General features: G+C 44.0%; 1 protein-coding gene across 1 annotated transcript in view; it reads right to left on the bottom strand.

The window, feature by feature from the left end:
- Positions 1–8,307: 8,307 nt before the first annotated feature.
- Positions 8,308–10,663, bottom strand: part of EMSY (EMSY transcriptional repressor, BRCA2 interacting) — a 49,948-nt gene continuing 47,592 nt past the window's right edge. Inside the window, exon 21 of the transcript XR_008730855.1 lies at positions 8,308–9,098. The gene's annotated coding sequence lies outside the window, so the exon portion shown is untranslated. The remainder of the gene's footprint in view (positions 9,099–10,663) is intronic.

The following is a 10,663-nucleotide window of genomic DNA, read 5'->3' as shown; positions in this document are numbered from 1 at the left end:
CAACAACAAAAAAAATCCTCAATAAATCTCCAGTTAAAATGTTACATCTGAGCAAACCACTGGCATCACTTTCTGCTTTGAGATGAGTCTTCATCCATCCCCCAGTAAGCTTTGTAGCCAAAGTCTTTATTGGCCAAGTATAGTTTCTTCAGGAAGGTCAAGCCCTTAACCTCCAGTCCTTTTTTGCTGGCAGCCTGGAGCTGAATATTTTGGGACAGATGTTCAGGGCTGTGGATCACTAAGAGATAGGGGACCTTCTTTGCCTTTCTCAGAGTTAGTCTGGAAGATATCATTCAAAGCTCTTTTTGCTGCATGATGGATTTTTCATTTAAGTTTTTAACTAAGAGATCTGTTACCTATTTTCTTGCTGTTAGTGAAATAAACCACAAAAGATATTTCTTCTCAAAAAAAAAAAAAAAAAAGACTGTAACAGTGGTTCTGTATGGGGCTTTTAAGAGGACTTAACAACCACAAAATGTTCAAGGCAAGTGGAGAGCTTCATAAGTAATCTTCATCCAGAAGACAGTGGCAGCAGCAATTTGTGCTCCACAGCTCAGGTTTTCATCTAGTTGCTCCTCTGTGCAGGTTGCACAGGTGCACCAAGGTAGTATTTCTAATAATCTCCTCGGGGATGAACAGCAGAAGAATTTGCACCCTGAATTAAATGGGGATCCAACAGAAGATTACCTTGAGTTAATCACTGGATGCCCAAGCTTGGTCCCCAAACCCATACCTGGGTGGAAGGAACAGGTGTGGAAGGAACAGGAGTTTTGTCAGAAGGTCACTTATTACGTGTACCCTGAAATGGCTGGAACGTGCCATGAGCATCAGGGGAACAGAAAAAATAGTAGGAACAGGCAGTACTTTTCAGCTCCTGAGTGCGTGTTGGAAGGAGACCCAGCTGCACCCTTCCTCCTACTCTTCCCTGTGCTGGTTTCCCCAGCAAGAAGGAAAACCTGGATACGTGTACCGGGAGGGAGCCAAAGCACATTCCAGCAGGTCTTCTGGCTGAGGCAGTTGGCCTGAAGTTTAGATAGCTTGGTAGACAATCAGCCCAGATGAAGTAAGGGATGTTCCACGTTTAATGTAGCTTTAGTTCCCTACCAAGTTTCTGAAATAAACTCACGACTTCAGCTTTTCAAGAATGCCAGAAGAGTTTGCAAGAGGCTTTTGGTTTCTCTCCTGAACTTGCGTACCTAGCTTCTACCTGGGCTGTACCAAACACACCTGAGTCTTACTAAGAGTTTTGTCTCCTGTTTCTACTAAGACAAACAGGAATCAGACCCCCATTCTACCAGAAGGATACTTGGGTGATACATGAGGTGTTGTGACATGCCCCATCGCATGGCCCTCAGGAAGACAGCTTGGAAGGATCCTGTGATGCCCAGCTGGGCACCCAAGCTGTCCATGTGTGGAACCAGCGGTGGTTGAAAGGGCACACACCACTCCCATCCATGCCATGACACTTGAGCCAGAAGCAGGAGTTTCCCAAGGCATGGGTGTGCTTACAACGCATGAGCGTAGACCATGACCTCACCATGCCAAGGCAGGGCTCAGGGCTCCCTGCCCACACCCTGCCTTCCTGTCCAAGCGTGCAGCAGACATCCCTGTCCCAGCCTCTCCTCGCACTGACCAGGCCAACCGTGCAGCACTTACACGTCCTACAACTGACGAGGCCAAAAGGAGAGCTGGGGAAGGGGGTTGACCCCAGTCCTGGGTAAAGATTCAGTTGGGAGGAAAGGAAGGAGATCTCAAAAGGGAGATCCCTCAAAAGGAGGGACCCTGGTCCCTCCGCACACATTTAGCTGTTTTCTCACTGAAATGGTGTTTCATCTGGATTCCCTTCAGCAGTCCACTACCACAGCACAGTTAGGCTTTCCCAGTTCCCCACCCGCCTCACATGAGGTGCACAGCACCTCAAGATGTGGTGTGCAAAGCCATATCTAGTGAGCCATAAAGGATCAGGAATGATAGCACCTTCACAATATTTTCAGTTTAAAGTTTGATAGAAAGGTGCAGCTTGGTTTTTATGACATTTCAAGGACTTTGAAGGTTTGTGGTCCCAAATAATTGGAAGCCTCTTCTCTGGATGGTAAGAAATGGGCAAGGACTATCCAGTTTCTGAAGAAACTGCCATCAAGAAGACTTCAGAAGATAAGCAAATACCCTGTGAAAATTAATATCCAACCCAGAACAGTCTTTCAAGCATAATCTGCTCTAGTAAACTAGGTGCTATGTGGATTCAGAGTCTGTCTGTCAGTGTCAGTGCTGCTCAGCTGTCCCTGGTACACCTCTGCCCTGGATGAACCAGCTTTCTCCTAAAGTGCCACTGGTTTGGGGAAAAGCACAAGATGTTCAGACAGTATGTTTTGGTGACAAACAGACTTTAGTAGCATGGACACGGGCTGTCCCGTGCCAGTTGGCCTCAGTGCTGGTGAGCAATCATGGGCAAGTTCAATTTCCTAGTGTAGACATAGCCTTGGAGAATGAATTACTCAAGGCATGCTCGGGAGACAGAAATAACTCGGGCTTTTTGATGGGACAGCTCTTGTGCAGCTTCAACCCAAAAGAAAGGGAGGTTCCATGGTAATTTCCTGAGCCTAACAGAAACGATAGTCATGCCTTCAGGGAAAGGACTCGCAGAAATGCCAGCATGTTTAGCTATTTGGGTTGAATATGGAGGTCACGATCAAAAGATATTGAGTCGTTGCTTACCGTTTCTTAGATCAAACGCAGGGAACATGGCAAGGCCCATCAGCAACCTGATTCGTCCTTGCTTTTGCTGTGCAAACACCCCTCTTTGCCACTTCAGAGATTTGGCCCAGCTGCACAAAGCTGACAGTGAAAGAACTCAAGGAACAGTGCTGGCACTAGTCAAATGATTTTGGTTTTGATGAAAAACCCCTTGCATGGGCACAGAACAATACTACTCCACAGATCATGAGTGCAACCTGTTCCCAACAATGCCAGTGGATCAGTGGCAAAGCAGAAAAATTAGGATCTGAGTCCTAACCTGGTGGTCAGCGTCTCCAGCAACAATGAAAAAGCAAGCAAACAAACAAAACCTCCCAAAACTAAGAATTTCTGATAACTTCTGCCTGGAAATGTGGCTGTGGTGGCTGCAGATAGTTGATAACAATATAGACACAAAGCAGACACGCTGTCCCAATATTTGTTGGCAAGAATTGTCCTGCAACTCAATCCAAAGTGCTGAAGGGAGGGTGAGATGGGAGGGGAGCCTGAACACGCTGCACAGAGGAATTTCTGTCACACGCTATGCTTCACATGTGGTATTTTTCCCCCCACCTACTCACACAGTAGGTTTGTGACTTCAATCTGTTTATTTTTAGTGGGAAGCATGAGTAGGTAAATATGTGCTCTGAGCTGATATTTTAGGCAAGGAGGTTTAATTATGTATGTGTGCTAACTGTTGTTATGTTTCTGGGTATTATTGATTTTGGACTCGCTCCTGCACACCCACACACACCAGAAGAGAAGACGTTTGGCTGCTATCGGAAACACTCACTGCTACCGCTGTGCACACTGATCAGGGTGAGGGTTTCCCCCACCCCAGTTCTTTGCTAAAAACGTTGGAGCTGTTGGAAGCTGCCAAATAGGTCTTGGGAAAGAAACCTCTTGTTTGTCCGCAGGATGAGGGGAGGACAGGCTATGGCCATGCATGCTGTCCCTACTCTACACGGGCAAATTGCAGCCACCACCATGTTGAAGTGAGGCACAGGCTGAACCTCTGCTTCTGCTCCATATTTGCTTCTTTTGCTGCAAGAAGTGATGAGATCAGCTGTGCCAGCACGGAAACCGGCTACAAGCTTTGCCCACCCCGCTAAGTTGGTTCATGAATTGCACCTCGCTGCCTCCAGCAAGTCAATGAAGCTGCTCAGGGCTCAGGTCAGTAAGAAATGGAGTCTTTCGCCTCCTGCTTACCCGGTAAATCTGCAATCCTTCAAGTAGTTGTGTAAGCACTTGGCCCTGCCCCAGTCACCCCAAATCCCAGAAGCAGCACGACATTCCTCAATCATGCACAGATATTTCCTAGGACAGCCTTGTATGGGAACATTTGCTGATATGAACTTTATAATCTGGGTAATTTGCGTTGAACTTGGGATCTTTACACAACTCTCTCCTGATTATGTATCTCGTTCAGACTTTGTGGGTCGAAACCTCTGAGGGTAAATACCTGGGTTTTTTAGAAACATTCAGGTTCAGTTTCAGACTTGATCTACATGGTTTGGGTAACATAAAAATAAAACACGGTATAAATAATGCTGAAAACCTTAAATAGATAGGCAAACAAATTTCAAGGTATTGTATATGATTTTGATTAAAACCAAGAACAGAAAAGTAGACCAGAATTTAGTCTTCAAATGACCCAGGCCAAGCTGAACTAGCTTAAGACCTGTCCTAATATCAACCAAAGTCTTATCCTGTTCCACTTATTTTCTAGACTGTAAATCAAACTCTAATTAATCACCACCACCCCATGCAAACAATTTCCTCTAATCACCTTGTCATGACAATATGTCTTTGTAATATTGCAGATGCTCAGGGACATCTTATAAACAGGATGTAAGTGAACATCTATCAAAAAATTAATGAGATTACTGCAGTTGCTAAATATTATTACAAGTTTCATAATACTATGTCCTTTATGGCCAACATATAAAACAGCAGCTGCTGTTAGAGGAGTTTGTTTTTCCACTCACAATGAAATTTTGGCTTGTGGAAGGGTGTTATTTTTCTACCCTCATTCTTTTTCTGGGAATTGTTGCACCAAGCACAGACAGAAAAAAACTGTCTTCCTAACTGTTTTTTTCATGGGTTTCTGTATTTTTGTCTTTAATCCACCCACCTACTCCCCCGTTGATTGCTGATACTTGTCCTCTGTTAACTTCTGTGCTGCTGGAGCCAGCTTATTGTGTCTCCATATGGCTAAATCAGGGGGTTTCCCAGATCCTGTGTCTGGGTACCTGCCCCAAACCAATTCCTGAATCCCTACTGCCATGCTAAATTCTTCTCAGGTTCTCGAGTGAATTACAGCAATGTAAAGATTGTGTGATTTTTGACACATATACCCAAGGGAGAGAGTTCCACCAATCCTGCCAGGAGAAGGGTGACAACCCACTCTTCATCAGCTATCAGGGAGGAAAATCTAGACCAGGACATGATTTTCCTGTATCACCACAGCACCCTGAAGGTCTACTGAAGGGTCTCCTTGACTCACAGTCAAAGTATAAAGCAAGGGGCAGACAGATGAACACAGACAGGGGAGCACAAGGAAGCACTGAGACCAACCAGCAGCAGTCAGGCCCACCAGAAGCCATCAAGGTTTCTGCAACATCGACGGTGTAGGTCTATCTGCGGGTGTTTGTGGGGGAATTTTATCAAGGATAAGGCACAGAATGGAAAAGTACAGACTTGTGGTTTTGGAAGTCTAATAGATAAGCAATGATAACCAAATCCAAAGAGAAGCAGCTGGTCTTTCCATGTTGGGTGTGAGCAGATGGAGGGAACGATGTCTGCGACAGAATGGAGAGGGAGTAGGTGTTCCTGAACATTTTCCTACAGACCTTTCTGCAAGGGCTCCTCTATCTCTACTCTTATTCTGTGTATTGGTGTTGGACTGGAGCCTGATTTTGGTCCTCTGTGTTTCCTTCTATCCACCTCCTCTCCTGATGTATTTAATCTATGCTTCTCCTGCCATACAGCCACAATGCTGAACCTCAGCACTGGGCTCTGACCTCTCTTCCCTCTCTATCCTAACGCTACCCATGGGGACCTCCCCCACCAAGACCCGCATTTCAAACACACTTTTTTCCAGAAATGAACACATTTTCCTTCCAAATCCCATCTCTCAACCTTCCATTGACACCCAGACCTTTTATTCTTTTGCCTCCTTTCCTGTCTTTGCTGCAGCATGTCACTCTTTTCTTTCATGAAGAGGTCTTTTTCTTTCTTGAAGACCAAGACCTCACACGGTATGCAATTGTGCACTTGAAGTTATAAACACAACTGTCCTAAGACCTCTCCTTTTCTACCTGCAGTGCCCCCCAACCTTGACAACTTGAGTTTTTCCTGCCAGGACCAAGATCTAGACCATTATTTCACAGTGCACTGGCTTACCTCTATCTTCTCATCTAATATTTTTTTCTCTCTTCACATTCTTGGCCTTGTGCCTTTGCCCCTTCTCTATGTTCATTTGTCAAACATCTTCTTTTCTTCAAATCGCTGCTTAAAATTTGGCTTTTCAAGCAGCACTCCTCTTTTCTAATCACTGGCAACCCAGACAATCCTTGCAGTGAAAAAATTTCTCGTGTTCTTCCATGTGTGTAAGTTGACTACTTTAGATTTCAAAGTCTCCTAGAGAGGGAGTATGCCTTATCTGTAATCTATGAAATACTGTTCACATCTATGCTACTCTGCAAATGTTATCTAACAAATGGAATTCACTGCAGTGTATTTATGAGCAGCTACAAAAGGATGAGGAGGACCAGCTAAGATGTGCAGTTAACCATTTAAAACCTAAACCACAGAACACAGTGACAAGAAGAGATTGTTTTTGAAGTGAGATTTTGCTTTGTACTGTAAAGAAATCATTATTTGCAGCTACGTATGAGCAAACAGCTGGGTTTTGCTTCATTGCTTCCATCCAGGAGGAATTTACTCTGAAGCATGTGCTCAGATTTGTGATTAAGCATCTCACATTGCTGTGCTAACAGTTACAGTCTTGACAACCACAGGACCGTGCTTTGACCCTGTTTGGCCTGTTGGGAGAGTTGTGACCCATGAAGTCAGGCTACTGGGAGCACATGTACTGCCATAAGTCAGGACAGTAGGGAATGAGATAGAAAAGATAAAAGTAGCTTTTGAAAACAGAAGAATCCAGGATGACCTTCAGTTCTGTTACAGTCACTGAAGCGGTGCCTCCTGACCTTCTACGCAGTAGGAAGATCATTTGGGAATAGAAGGGAAGGCAGCTTATAGTATTAGAGTCCCCCTGAAGCACGCTCCAGCTCTGAAAAGTACATCGCTGCAAACATACTCCGCATTTGCCCAGCCACCCTCAGCAAATGGTTTAGCAGAACATATGGCAGTAGCTGCTGTATCTTGCATATGAAGTCAGCACCTAGATTGCTTTTCCCTGCAAATTTAAGTTACAATGTGCATCTGTTCCTAACATGCCTATAATCCACCAAAGTGAAGAGAGATTCTGGCTGACCCTGGTGCCTTTCCAAGTGTAGCCTTGGTGCTGGGGCCAGGAGGAAGGAAAATAAATATTATCAGCAGCTAATAAAGCCCAATTGCTGTGAATGCTCCCCAAAGCATCTCAGTATCATCAGTTGCTGAACATTGCAAACTATGGTGGTTTCAGGGGAGGAGCAAGGAGTTGCTGTCATGTGCTTTCAGAAAACAATATACTTCACCAACCCTCAGATGGTGTACGCCATTCAAAAAATATATATGCATTTATATATATATATATATATACACAAAATATAACAGTTGCCAGAAGTTCTGCAAACCTGGCTTCTAGCTAATGGCATTTAAAAGTCTGTATTTTCCTATAGCATGTACTGGTGCACACTAAAATTTAAGGTAAAACATGTCATTTCTTTCTCGTTTGAAAAATAAATCTCATCATATAATTAATTGGAATTGAGGCTTGTGAGCAGGTTTCAGCTAGGGTAGCTCTACTACCATCAGCATGGGCTTATGGGTGTACACCCCTGCAAAAGCAGGGTGCAGCCCTGCAAAGCATTTGATCTTATAACAGATCTACAACAACGTCAGACATCACTGCATGGCAATATTTGTGTGGTTGTAGCTGTGACTTCTAAGGATTCTTCAGTCTAGTTCATAATCTTGGTCTGGAATTAGGCAATGAAGATTATATTTTTATTTTTATATATCTATATAATATATAACCTATAGCAAAATAAGGCTAAAAATGAGCACTGCTCATTATCAATGGCATAGGCTTCCTCCACGGAGCAGACAGTGTGGGGAAGCCCTGCAAGAGGATGTCAGTTGTGTTTTATCGTTCAGGCATCACCCAGGGATGTTGCAGGGAAGGGAGGAATTGTGCTGGAAGAGGGCAATGATTTGCCAATTAAAAGCTGCCAATTAGGGAGAGAAGTTGCAGGGCCCTGCGGGGAGCCGCTGAGCGAGGACACCAGATGAGTAGCAGCTTGGGATGGCAAACTGGCCCGAGGAAAGACACAGTGGTTGGTTAATTATGTGAGGAGAGCTGGAGACCAGAGAGAAGACTCTAGAAGATGCATTTTTCTATTTATTTATTTTTTTATTTAGCCCCAAGTCCACACAGTAACCATGCAACTCAGAATCACAAATGGATTTTATCCTTACGTTACCCTGTGAAGCAGGGAGACGGCCAAATGCTCGGGGAGCCAAGGCAAAAAGCAGAGCAATTGATTTATTTGCCTGGGGTCATAGGGACCATCTAACCCAGCTGATGTGAGACCTAGTTCAGCGTCTTCACCACAAAGGCATGCTTTCCCCGAAGGAGGGAAGCTGGTCAGCAACCTGCCGGTATTTATTTGAGAAGAAAAGCTTGAGGATAAGAAAAACACTGATAGAGTATAGAAAGAAATTTCACACACACATACACATAAAAATAACTTTGTTGTTATAAAGGTCTTCCACTGGGAAAAAAGTTACGTTATTATATATGTCCACACATCAGGGCAAAGCTCATCCGCACAGCACTGTTGGGTCCGTTCGTGAGAGAGGGTGATGGGATGGGTCCTGATGAGAGGAGAGACATTGGTCCACTATGGCCATCCGTGGATTTTTTCCATAGTCTGCATGAAAAGGACTTTTGCATCCTTCCTGATCTGGAAGCCGCAGGTTTCCCAGGTATGTTTCCCACCATCTGAACAGCGTGGTGAGGGTGATGCATTTTCACCAACACAGAAGCACTCCCTTGAGGTTTTTAGGCCGGCTGCTTAGTACCGATGCAAAATCAACCATTGCTGGATGATGTCCCAGTCACATGGATCCAGCACACTCTTCCTTGCTTCAGCAAAAGGCTTTCATGTTTAGAAGCTGTTATGAATTTCCACCTGAAAAAAGAGAGTACAGGAGATGCATCATCTACGCAACAGTCAGAACTCATCCTCTGCTATGGGTACTCATCACTACTTCTCCAGAAATAGGAGCTTTTAATTTCTCTCTTCCACCAGCATTTTACATTAACCTCTGAAATGTAAGCTGGATCACAACCCTGGAAATTTAATAAACACCAGGCCACTAACCACGGCATCTCCATGACTCACAGAAAGTTTGTGTTTGGTTCCTTACAGAATGCCCCATGGTTTTGCTCTGCCCAGGAGTCTTCATTATGGTTTCCACCACCTGGCCTTAAGACTCCATCAGAATATAACAGAAAGTGCACTGGACTAAATACCAGGAAATGTTATCCTTGCTCAGTTCCATCTCTCAAGAAACCCTGTGATATTCACCAGGAGAGCTGCTACCCTAAGCAAAGTCAACTTGCTGCATGCAGGCAAGAATTTATGATTTCTCTGCTTGCTTCCCTCCATTCCTCATTTCTCTCACATACACTGCCTTCAGTGGCTAACATAAGCACTTGATTCCATTATAGGACAATACCATCCTTCCTCCTCCCCATAAGGACAAATAACAGAGGATTTTCCACAAATATTTTAACCTGGGAAGTTAATCCCATCGCAGTTTTTTCAACCGTGGGCTTCAGAGAACAGTCTGTTCAAGATGCTTCTGATCAGAATAATACCAGGTTTTCTATTCCTGTGTGTATCACTGATAAAATGTTGCCCTTTAGGAGCTGCAAAAAAACCATACGAAGAACTAAAAGGGACTTTCACCAGAATCTGTTTTTGTTCACTCTTGGACATCACCTCAAATGTCAAGACATGAATGGCTGAATAAGAAACTAAATGCAGATTGGTAAAAAGCATTATTTCTCTCTTTGAGTCTGGGAAAGACTTGAAGAACACATATTTATAATGTCATGGTACATGGCATGACTAGATTAAAGAATTTGGGGTTTTTCTGGTAGCAATTTGATTTTTCTGAGCTATTTCCTTTGTCAAGTGATCATGAAGGAGACCAGCCTGCCACCAAGCTCAAGCGGCAACATAAAAAAGTGATTAAGTATTATATTGTTCTTCACAGGAAACTGTGTTTACAGCAGGATGCAGTTTGTGCTGTCCCGGCTTGGGTTCGCTGTGAAACATCTGCACAGAATTGTTTATGTTCCTGCAAAACAAGAGCGAGCTTGCACAGTGGCTGCAGAGGCCTGGCTTCATTCCTAGAGAGCTTCACGCAGGTGGCATCCGATAAAGACACCTGACCCTTTGATTTGTCTTTTACGTCAGTAAATATGTTTTCAGGGAGGGCGGGAAATCATAGGTTTAGTTCACAACTCATGTATGTTTTCTGCCAGCTCAGTCCTTCAGCATCCATAAAAGAAAAACACAAACGTACAACATTGTGGGCTCGTGTTTCAGAAATGAAGCATCCAATTAAACGAGTCAGTCTTTCCCAAACAGCAGTCTTTCTCCACTTCCGTTATAATCAAGTTCTATTATATTGGCAAAACAATTTTGGGTCTTTTATGAAACAAGAAATTTTCAGTAGCTGAACT

Source organism: Falco cherrug, chromosome 2 (assembly GCF_023634085.1).
Source record: "Falco cherrug isolate bFalChe1 chromosome 2, bFalChe1.pri, whole genome shotgun sequence".
Classification (NCBI taxonomy): Eukaryota; Metazoa; Chordata; class Aves; order Falconiformes; family Falconidae; genus Falco; species Falco cherrug.
This window is presented reverse-complemented; position numbering and strand designations above follow the sequence as displayed.